Source organism: Arctopsyche grandis, chromosome 6 (genome assembly GCF_051622035.1).
Source record: "Arctopsyche grandis isolate Sample6627 chromosome 6, ASM5162203v2, whole genome shotgun sequence".
In the NCBI taxonomy this organism is placed as follows: Eukaryota; Metazoa; Arthropoda; class Insecta; order Trichoptera; family Hydropsychidae; genus Arctopsyche; species Arctopsyche grandis.
Window position 1 is genome coordinate 24,902,957 of NC_135360.1, and position 13,012 is coordinate 24,915,968.

The window sequence follows — 13,012 nt, forward strand, 5'->3', positions numbered from 1 at the left end:
AAAATTGGCAAACTCTGATAGGAAACGATCAACCTGGAGTCACAAATCCAGGTCTGACCAACAGCATACTCTGAAAAATTAATTTTCATTCAGGGATAGAACCCGGCACCTTCTTGACGGTAAGCAGAAGCTTAACGTCCGAGCTATGCTGCTGGCTATATATATATATATATATATATATATATATATATATATATATATATATATATATATATATATATATATATATATATATATATATATATATATATATATATATATATATATATATATATATATATATATATATATATATATATATATATATATATATATATATATATATGTGTTTATAAAATGCTATTATTACACATACTTTTTACACGGATTATATGATTAGTTTAAAGTTATTCTTCAAACGAAAGTGTATTTGTTGCGTGAATTTGAGGTTTCCGCTAATTAGTATTGTACAATATAATGGGTACATTAGCTTCTGTCTGGATTTTCTAAAGCTACCTATACACATACATATGTATGTATTATATTGCGGTACGAATCGTATACGATAGAACGGAACATAATCGAAACCTTAACAGCAACTGGAGGAAATTAATGACGGTATGAAACGAAGCGCTGAAAGCCGAAAGACGGTATACAATCGTACCGAACGATAATGAACTATGTACATACATATATATATATATATATATATATATATATATATATATATATATATATATATATATATATATATATCATCATCATCATCATTTACAGCCATTCGCCATCCACTGCTGGATGAAGGCCTCTCCAACACGCTTCCACTCGTCTCTGTTTTGCGCAACACTCATCCATCTCATTCCGCACATTTTCCTAATTTCGTTCACCCATCTTCCTTGCGGTCTTCCTTTTACTCTTTTGCCTTCTCTCGGGTACCATTCAAGCACTTCTTTTGTCCACCTTTCGTCCATCCTCCTAGCTACGTGACCCGCCCATTGCCATTTCAATCTCTTCACTCTATCCACTATGTCCACTACCCTTGTCATATTTCTCACCCACGTGTTCCGCTTCCTGTCTTTCCTCGTTATGCCAAGCATACAGCGTTCCATACTTCTTTGAGTGCATTGGATTTTATTTTGCATCTTGGCGTTCAGTGTCCAAGTTTCACATCCATACGTCATCACTGGCAAAACGCATTGATCAAAGATCCTTTTCTTCAGGCAGAGTGGCATTTTTGATTTAAAAACAGCATTCATCCGTCCAAATGCACTCCACCCTAATTTCATACGTCTCTTTATCTCTTCATTTTTACTACCAGACATGTCAATTATTTGACCTAAATATAAATAATTATTTACTACTTCTACTGGTTTATCATCTAAGGGGATGCTATCAGGCATGCAATAACTATTGAACATTAGTTTAGTCTTATTTCCGTTATTTTTAATCCTACTTTTCTACTTTCCCTGTCCAGCTGTGTTAGTCTGATAAGTAGGTCAGCTGAATCACGAGCTACTAAAACTATATCGTCTGCGAACCGAAGGTGACTCAAAAAGCGACCATTGATGCTTACTCCGGCTGTATCCCAATCCAATTTCCTGAAAACTCCCTCAAGCACCGCATTGAATAACTTGGGCGAGATTGTATCTCCTTGTCTTACTCCTTTTCCTATGCTAAATCTATCTGTACCTGAAAAAATTTTAACCGAAGCTGTGGCATTCTTATATATTGCAGCTAACAGTCCCACATAGGGTTCCGGCACTCCCTGTGTTTTTAGAGCGTTAAGTACTGCATTATGACTAACTGTATCGAAGGCTTTCTCATAATCGACGAAACCTAGGCACAATGGCCGTTGATATTCGTTGGCGCGCTCGATTAGTTCGCCAACTACTTGGAGGTGGTCCATTGTGCTGAAATTTGCCCTAAACCCTGCCTGCTCTATAGGTTGGTTCTCGTCGAGGATATTCTTCAGCCTTTCTGTAATAACCTTCGTGAAGAGCTTGTAGACCGCTGAAAGTAGACTAATGGGTCGGTAGTTCTTGATATCGCTTTTGTCGCCTTTTTTGTGTATTAAAATGATAGTTGCGTTATTCCATCCTTCTGGTATAGCTTGGTTCTGGATGCATTTGCTGAAAAGCCTAGCTAAGATATTAATTAGGGGGGGGCCGCCACATTTTAGTAAGTCAATGGGAATATTATCTTCCCCTGGGGTTTTACCGTTCTTTGCAGTTTTAGCGCGGCCTCTACTTCGCTAGGCAATACTGCAGGAACCCTTTGGCCGTGTGTCGATTCCAGAGCGGGGAATTGGCCGTTGTCGTTCTCGTATAGTTTTGCATAGAACGTGTAAACTCTGTCTATGATTTCTTCTCTATTCCTAATTATTACTCCGCTCTCTGATCTGATTGCGATCATTTGGTTTTTGCCTAAGAAAAGATCCTGTTTGCACTTTTTCAGGCTACGGTTATTCTTAATGGTATTTTCTATTAGCTTGCTGTTAAAATCCCTGACATCCCTGACTATTCTCTTTTTAATTTCCTTATTTACTAGATTGTATTCTTGCTTATTATTATCCCTATCTAAATTCCTTTTATGCTTAATATATATATATATATATATATACAGTGAGCGACAAAAATAGGTACGCAGTAGCAAAATTTCATTTTATTCGTATATATCGCAATATTTTTCATTTAAAAGTTTCTGAAATCATGACTAGGATCATTAAGATAATAAAACAAGACAAATTATTAATTATATTGATGTATTTATTGAGATATTGGAATTATTTACGAAATGGACAAAGTTGGGAAAAAAGTATTGGCAGTTCTTCGGGAGTTTTTAATTTAATTTAAAGCGGTTTTCACGGTATACATTTTTTTAAATGTTTCCTATTAATAATATATACATAAAACAATAATATATAAATAAAATAAAGCTTAATATTTAGTAATTCCCCCTTTATCTTTGATTACTGCCTCAATTCTTCTGGGCATAGAATAAAACAATTTTTTTATAACATCTGGGGAAATATCCTTTTCCCATGCCTCCGTTATTATGTTTTCCAGCTCTTGAAGCGTTTTTGGATTGCAGGCTTTTACTTTCCTCTTCAAAATCGCCCATAAATTTTCGATAATGTTCAGGTCTGGACTGTTCCCGGGCCAGGTAAGGGATTTAATTCCCAAACTTTCTTTATAATTGGTTATCTAAAACAAGTCGATGATATTTACCACATAAAAAAACAAATTAAAGATAGAAAAACGGTTTGATAACTTACAGAACGAGCTCGATATCAAGGTGCAGATTCGTCCTGAAATATTGGTTCAGCGACGAATTCTGTGAGTGCTTCGATGGTGGGTAAAACACGTTCCCGTATCGTGTTTTCGTATTGGATAGCATTCATGGACCTTCGGACGAACTCTAGCGCCCCCATTCCATATCCTGTAATGCACCCCCATATCATGACATACGGAGAATGCTTCGCGGTCGCGAAACACAACTTGCGTGAAAACATACTCCACTTCTACGGCGAACTGTGGTCTTCCCATCTGATCCAATAAGATTCCAATTAGATTCATCTGAGAAAACCACCCTGTACCAGTCCTCTGATATCCAATTCTTCTTGTCCTTGGCCCATTTCAACTGCTTTTTCTTCATTGAAACCGCCAGAAGTGGCTTTTTCGCGAATTTGATCGCTCTAAACCCTAATTTATTCAGCTTCCTTTGGATCATACGGGTATGTACTGCTGTGGATGTTGAAGTGTAAACCTCATCACTGATTTTAGAAGCAGTAATAAATTGATCTTGAAGAGCAGCACGTTTTAGGACACGATTTTCACGTTCCATCAATTTTGACTTCCTTCCAGATCCTGGAGCCCTTGTTAATAATCCTGTATCACTGTATTTTTTGGTGAATTTTCTCACAGAACCTTCACTAAACCCCACCCGACGAGCAATCTCTGGATACGCGATTCGCTCTCTCGTAAGAGCCAAAATTACCGCTTTTTCATCGGTCGACATTTGGCGTGCGGACGACATTTTTCCGATGCGATGCTATTGCAACCAAAGTTAACGCGAAACTAAATAGGGAATTGACCATCAGCTTTGTAAATCTTTGAACCAACGGTACATAGAGTTGTGTAAAAAAAAAAAAAGGTTGGGGTCTCATTGTTTACGGCAGGTAGAGAGGTTTGTTTCGCGCTGTTTGTCCGAAATCTATGTGCGTACCTATTTTTGTCGCTCACTGTATATATATATATATATATATATATATATATATATATATATATATATATATATATATATATATATATATATATATATATATATACATATATAGGTATATAAATAAAATATGCCAATTGTTGAATACGCGGTATGAGAAATGTAGATTTTACAGTAGATTATTCAGTTAAATTTTTTTATCGTTATCGTACCGAGCATGCGATATGCGAATGTACATATGTAAATCGCGAGTTATTTGGAACTCAAATATTGGCTCGAATTAAACGTTGTTAAATTGAACGCTATTATTTGTACGTTTGGTCGGTGCTCTGGAATCTATAGAGAAATTTGGAATTTTAGTTGTTTTGTCGCCTTGCATCATTTTAGTATGCTGAGTGTCGCGTATTTAATTAATAAACTTTCCATTCTGCGTTGCAACGCCCCAACAACACAACTGGGAAATCTGTGATAACAACGCTGTGTCCGTTTCAAATTTTGTCACGTCTTCAATTAGAAACGTTTCGTTGTTAAAACTTGAAATTGTGAAATTTATTCGCGCGGAATTCACAAGATAACTACATTTTAAGTGCTCCAAGGTCAAAAAACCTTTACTTGAAATTGAAATAGGGCAATTTTTTTATATATATGAATATACATACATATATGCTATTTGATATGTTTGGATTTACTTACTTTTAATTGCTATATACATATGTATGTATGTATATGTATGTATTCAGAGTTTTATTTTGAAAAAAAAAGTTCCAGAACTCACTCCTCGTCAATTTTTTAAATAGAAAAAATTATATTCAAATTATATTATATATTATATTTAATTTAAATGTAATTTAAATGAAATACAAAAGCATGCTTCGAAGCGCATAAAAATTAAAGAAAATTTATCATTATTATTTTTTTTATTTCAGACACATATGTATGTATGTCAAATCTAAAACTAAATAAACAAATAATTACAAATATATGTACAACTAATGACTAAATGTATAATAAAATTGTAAAAATATCATATAATTCAATAAAGTTTATAGAGATTTCCAAAGTTTTGCCCAACTCTTTCCTCGATTCCTTTTCTTAATGTTATGTATATATATACATACATACATACATCGGTCTGTGGCTGAATATCTTCCTCTGATTTACTACCGATTGACGTATTTGAAGAATCGAAAAGTGTCAAAGGTGGTCCCATGAGTTTAATGAACAAAAATGACAAAACTGTTTTGGTCTTCAATGAGGCTCTCATTAGGGTAATAATTATATTCTTTGTGAAAACCCGTGTTTACCCGCTCGAAAAAATGGTATTAGAATTTAGCGCAAATCTACATTAAATGTAAAAGTTTTCCGGATGTGTCTTATTTTATCTTATTTTATTTTATTTTATTTTATTTTATTGTTACAAATCAATATACACTCGCCATTACAGATTTGCTCCAATGCGACGGGTGTACGTTAACGAAATACAGAATACATAAACAATCAGAAATCAGAAATACAGTAATACATACATATACAATCAGAATATATAGCATGTAACAATTAATCAGAAATAATAATCATATAGACATCTATGGATTATTTTTAGATTTTTTTTGTATACAATTTTTATACATATAATAAATACGAAATTATAGAGATGTCTATAGCGATATCTATAGACTTCAGATTACTGTGTTTAATTATTACAAATTATACACAGGCAGATTTTTGTGACAACAGGATTAGATCTAATACTAATTTTCAGGAACCGTTTCAGCAATGATCAGATAAAATTGCCAAACTCTGATAGAGAAACGATTGATTTGGAGTCACAAAACCCCCAAATCTAACCAGCAGTGGCGAGGACTCGAACCTTTGACCTCAGTGGTGCTAAATATATACGCTACCACTAAGCCAAACTGCTGGCTAATCAAGAATATATTCGTGAAATCCGTGAATATAATCGGTGAAGTCATTCCGACACAATGAGAGTAATTTTTTGGCTTATGGTGGTTGATTCATGTATTCATGTATCAGTGAAATTCTATTTTTTGATTGAACAATATCTTTAAATATTTTTTTCCGCATTTCATCACTTACATACAATATGTAGGTTCAGGATGCGAAGGATTCCAAATGATAAGCGTAGATTCGGTCAAGTATATTTATTACGTGTATCGTCGGGCGACCCCAAAGGGGAGGTAACGGACGACCCACGCTATGGGCCGGGCCGCACCGTGCAACTTTGTCGGCCGACTTGTTGCGCTACACGAAAAAATGTATGGAAATGTGTGCAACAACAAGTTGACGAGTGTGGCATGTCCCATCTACCTGCGTGCATTGGTCTGGTCGCCCTCAACCAAGTTGTTCGCGAGTTGAGCGGTGCGGCCCGGCCTCAATCATGCAACTCACACACATTCCACATCAAGCAGGTTGGCCAACCACACATGCAGCTCGTTCAAAAATCATTCCTATATACATATATGTATATGTATGATTTATAATTTTAATGCATGCGTTTGTGGAATGTAGAATATGACCCATTTCGATTACATTTTGTTCTTGGACATTTATTTCACTTTTAAACGCACGAAAGATTGATTTTCCTTTGCTATTTTATACGCAGTTCGAATTTTTTTTGCTGTTATTACTTTTTCACGACATGATTTTAAAAATATATTTTCTATCTTTTGTTTTCGGCTTCAGATATAATTTTTAACGCTGCTTTGTGATTATCGGTCATTGAAAATTTTTTTTCAAAGTGAGCTCAATTTTAGCTTCCTATCTTTCCCAGAACATATGATTTCATTGTTAGCCCATTCATTAGACATTTTCATTCCCATGGCCGTTTCAGTTCGAAGAGTTCTAACGTTTCTGCAAGGTGTGCATCGAATTTTCATTTTGTGTATGTTCAACCATTCATTTTTTGAACAAAAATCTATTTTTTGTTGTAATGACCAGCAATCTAGCTAATCATTTTGAGTTCGGCTTTGCTCCTCGAGATCAGCTTGAGACTTGTACCGATATTTCTATATTTTCTGTCGTCGTTTCTCTTATCGTTTTCGGCTTTCTATTAAGGGAATCGACAGCTACTTAGGGTTAAACTTACATGGTAAAAGAAAATAACTATATGAATTTTTAGATTAAATATCGGGTTTCCGGAAACTTTTGATTTTTAACAACGGCAACTAATTTCCGGAAACCATTAGGGTGACACCACTGCCTTCGCGGTACTAGCGAATTGTTATTAAAATATAAGCGTTCCATCCAAGAAAAAACTTTTTTTAATTTACCCGTCTCTTCAAGCATTATGGAATTTTCATTAAGAAAATTTTGATTTACACATAACTATCACTTCAAAACAGATTATTGTAATTCAAAAATTTAAATTATCTTTTGTCCATACCTAGTCCCTTATTTTAAAAGTCACGCCACGCCACTGGTTGGTAGAACATTCATGATTCAGTCTGAAATTAAACATAAATTGGTAATGTTTGCAATTGCGATTTGGTTGATTTTATTATTTAAAAAAATTGCTTCGTATGTACCTATATGTATGTAGATACACAAATTTCAGGCTGCTAAATTGCACAGACTCCCAACCTTTTTCGGGTAGCTACCCTTTTTATAAAAGCCAAGTGACCTGCGACCCCAATTTATAATTAATTAATTAAATTTATAATTTGGCTATATCGCTTTTTTAATAAACAGGGACATACAATATTGTTAAAAAACTTAACATGAATAAAAAAGGAATATTATATTATTGCTCTTTTTTTGTTTATACAGTTGACAACCCCAAAAGACCCCATTTGGGGTCGGGACTCATAGTTCGGAAGCCCGTGTGTATTTGAATCAAAACATTTCAATATTTTAATTCAAAGAAGTTAATTTTGTATTTAAAATAGTGAACTTGCATACATATTAAAATAGTGAACTTGCGTAAATTTATTTATTCATAAAAAAATTCAAAACATTTAAATCCAAAATTTAATTTATAGCATTGTAGCGTTTAGTGAAAGATGTTTCGTGATTGGAGTGAAAGAGGCAGTGAGTAGTGTTAGAGGTAGTTAATTGTTGTTCCGTCAACGAGCATGCTCCGAATGAAGCACGGAACAAATCTGTCTACTCTCAACTCATAAATCATTGATTGTGAGACCTTATTGGTTGTTGTACATATGTACATACATACATACTATATGGTCTATTCATATGGCTATATATTTTAGTTTTTATTTTTATATGCTCCTTATTATTCTTCAAATATTTACTGTGCATGCGTCTTATAAGCATATACATACGTATGTATTATATGTACACACATACATATACCTTCTCTTAATGGTTTCTAGGACCATTATCTATGTAAGTACATATGTATATTATTTTATTTTCCAATACATTGTATTATATAATTTGCTCTTACATTGTACATAAGTGCTCAAAATTTGATTTGTAATACGTACGCACGTACATAAACATTCGGTCAAATGCTACATATTAATAAAATAAATTAAGAATATTTTCGTGTGTAAACTAATTTAAAAACAACGGTTTATTCGCCAGTTATTCATGTACATATATGTACATATGTATGATGCTTTCATGCACGAAAGCTTCATGTTACATTTGTCAAAACTTACTTACGTACATACATACATACATATGTGTGTATGTACATATATAGTATTATATTTTCACCGTGCGTTGTCGTCTTCGTTGCGAAATCCTCTGTAGCGTTGAAAAGCGTGCATTTTAATTGAAACATTACGAATTCAAAACAAAGCGACATTTGCTGAGAAAAACCCTCATATTCATAATTCCATTACAGTGAGCGGCATATGCTCAAAATGTCACTTTAATTTCGAGCATGTCTTCTCGTCGAGAACGACATTAAAAGAGACGACGCCATTGCACGTGAACGGGGGGGGGGAGTGGAGGGGTCCCGGCCTCCGAGGTGGGAGCGTGGGCCCCCGGAGACTCCGCCCCTGGGACTTCATTAGCATAATTTAATTGTACGATGTCAATGCGAAGGGTATAGGCGTTAAAACGCGGCGAGCAACCGAAAAAAAATGGCGCCTACTTCTGGCCCATGCAACATCCGCCCTGGGACGACATGAATAATTAATACATTTCAGTTTTCTCTTTTGATAACAACGGAAAGCTTTTTCGATTCGATTCTTGTGTTTGTATTGTAGGTACATATTTCCTTTTGATATTTTATTTTTATTTTAAACGCAAATCATTCGATTCCCCGCGGGCGGTCGTGCTTTTTTATCTGAAGCTATTTTCCATTGTCTCTATGATATGTATAAAATCGATTTAATAATGACGTTATTCTGAGAATTCTCAATTGAATTCGAATCATCTATACTTCAACGAGATATTATTTCTTTCCTTCAATATTCTTATCGTTGTGATCAAATACCCTTGAGCATGATTCAAAATGGATAAAAGTAAAAATAATCAACAATATTGGTATAAAAAATACTATTAATATTATCTTTTGGTTTACCTAAATCCAATTTTTTTATCAAAAAAAAACTCAATCCTCATTTTTAATCAAGTAAATGTCGAAATTCTTCTTGTCAATATTTTTGTATAGAAAATATCTTAAAGTCTTTTAACTTTTCCGCATATTTCGAACGGAAAATGTAATTTCTCGCCATCTTCCTTAAATGCTGTAGGAAAATCCGCTTGAAATATAAATTAAGTTTTTGAAAAGTTTTCCCAACCGCTTAATTAATATCGATACCTATAGAGCAATGCAAGTAAGCTTCAACATAAAATAGAATTTTTAAATGTACAAAACGTTGAATGGGTTAAATTTTTTCCTTGTATTATTCCAAATTCCTATTTTACTAAAATTAGTTTTGACATAGAATGTGTATATTTGTAAATATAGGTAGCCGTAAATCGCAAATATGTCGCTTTTAAAATCGCTAAAAATGATCTCTCGCATACTTATGTATATATTATAAATATGTATATCGTTAAATAGAATATAAAATGACTGATACTTTGCTAAAAAAATGATTAGTTATCCTAGCGACTAACAGTCAGTCCGCAGTTATCAAAGTCATACTAAAAAATTGTATGAATCCCCATAAATTATTGTGATGTAGGTATGTTGACAAATATAGCATCATCAGCATCATCACTTTCAGCTGAATTATTCAATATTTTACTACAGTACACTCACTCTTATTCATCCTTGAATTTTTTTACTTCCCAATCCACTTGTGGCTTATCTTGCTTATACAGTCTACGTTCTACTATCTCCCTCATCCATCTTCAGTCCAATCTTCTCGCCCTGTGACCCGACTTAAACATCTACTTAATATATATCTAGATATTCACCGAATCCATTTTTTTAATAGTACTTTTCCTTGACAATCAATGAAAATGAAAATGCAAACCGAATAATGAAATTAATGAAGGCTTTGATCAAAAACTAACTACTGCTACTATGTACTTGTATGTATGTATGTAATATACATACATAGGTACTTGGATTACATCATACCCGAGTAGCGAGCAGAGTTCCAACTTTATTAAGCAAAGTAATTGATTCAAACCACAACAGTTGGACCACGATAGTTTTCACGTAATTGAAACGTCGACGAACATCGATTTCATTGTAGTTTGCCACATATAATTAAATTTAATTTGCGGTATGGTCTCTCGTACAAACACCGCATATCATGATTAAAATCACTATTAATTAAATTTACGTTATTAGCCACAACTTTCCGGTACATATTTGTACGTACATACATATGTAGCCTCGGGGTGAGTAGATTACAACATGGTTCTAACAATACAGCCTAAATCCCCAGTAAATGCTAATGTAACATCAAAGGTTACTCTAGAAATATATATTTACACAACAGTCGGAAGCGCTTTTGGTTGTTTTATTATAATTTTTATTATTACAAGTGAAATATGTACCCGTCTGATAATTTGCACGTTCAAGGAAATAATACCGTAGTAGTCGACAGACATTGTAAAAGCGTAGAATCTGTGGAAATTCACTTAACGTTGTTACTCTCACAGAGATTGCGCCTCAGGCGCTCGCAAATTGAGTACATCCCTGTTCCGAGAATTTCTCGAATCTCGTACCTACTAGTCAGTTTCTTAGCTAAGTCACTCGAGATTAACCAATCTCGTTTTTCCATTCCGTTGCTATGCGATTGCCGAGATGTGATGACTGGAGTCGAGTTTTCCGGAGTATTACGGAAAACGTTATCACTTGACGCTTTTGCAATTTCAACAAAATACTAATATGAGAATTTTTCTTTCATGGTGATAATATGAGTAAAAAATGCAAATGTTTCCTCATCTCTAGATTTCAATATTAACCATCATATATTTTCGTTCTACTTTTTGAATATTTACGTGTATACTTTCTATGAAATGAAGCTGTCTCCAAAAAGTATTCTACATACATACATATATATCCCGTTTCTCAATATTATGAAGAATAATTGATCTGGTTTTTATAACTATTCATACTTCGGTAGAAAAATTGTAATCATTTCATCTATGTAGTTTGATATCACTGAGCAATAAAAAATCACGTTTTTTACTTACCGAAGTGGAGACTAATCAATATTTATTAAATTTGACCCACTAAATTCGATTAAAATGTTTATCAATGTTCGTAATTGGTCGGGAAAGCGCATTGAGGTTTATCTTTTAGCCCTTCATACACAGAGCCGCCGAGAGGGGGGGGGGGAGATGGAGTTATAGTTTCCAGGGCTCGGACTACTTGAGGGGCCCCGTGTTGGGACGTTCGACTGATTGATATTGATATTTTATATTATTCTACATAAAAATACATATTTTTCTTAGAGCTAAATGTTCATTATTTTTCGATCCGCGCATTCTTTGTATCTATATGAAATCGTACCTTTTATATCATACTTTCCTATACGATTATTTCAAAAAATAGCATTTAACATATAGGTAACTAATAGTTCTGATAGATTTTTCACATATTAAAAATATCTATAAGACTTTTTTTTGGTTTGTCATAGGGTATGGAATTATTTTTCCAGGGCCCGGGGTTCCTCTCGGCGACCCTGTATGTATTATATGTAAACATATGTATGTATTTGTTTGTTTCACATCAATACCATAAATTATGTAGATTATGAAACCTCATATTATTCCAGTTACTTCCTAGTCGCTTCAATGTGCAGATGAAACATACATTCACGTGTAGGTTTCCAGATTCAAATCCGTGCAAACCTTTGCAGTTGTGACGCGTGTGCAATGAACAGCAAACACTGCACCGTTGCGTTGTCTGTTCCGACGACCCGAAGTGCATTTCGGTTTACTCTGTGGTGTGCAATTTCGGCGTGAAGATGTTGCACAATGGTTTCATTGCCGACGTGTTTATCCAGCCATGGGAGCAATATCGATTTTCGGTAAAGGGAAAAGTGGCACTACCGTTGAAAACGTGTATTGCGTGCATAACGTAATGAATACGTTGCAAAGTGTACTATGAACGTATCGGTGAACGTTACCACTCAATATTTCGAACGTGACTTTCGTGCTCACCGATATTACCGTATGCTGCTCAATATTATGATGCGACATGCTAGAAATCTCGACGGGTAGAATTTATGTAGTGTCATCACTAGACCAATATATGTCATTTAAAAGATTGATTTATTTCAAATGAATTTCATCCATATGAGTCTCACTCGAATCTGTTTTCTTTAGTTAATTGCGTGTTTTTAATGTAGGCGTACCTATTATTCTATGTAGTATCTAGTATATCTATGATATATGTACATATATTTGGCGT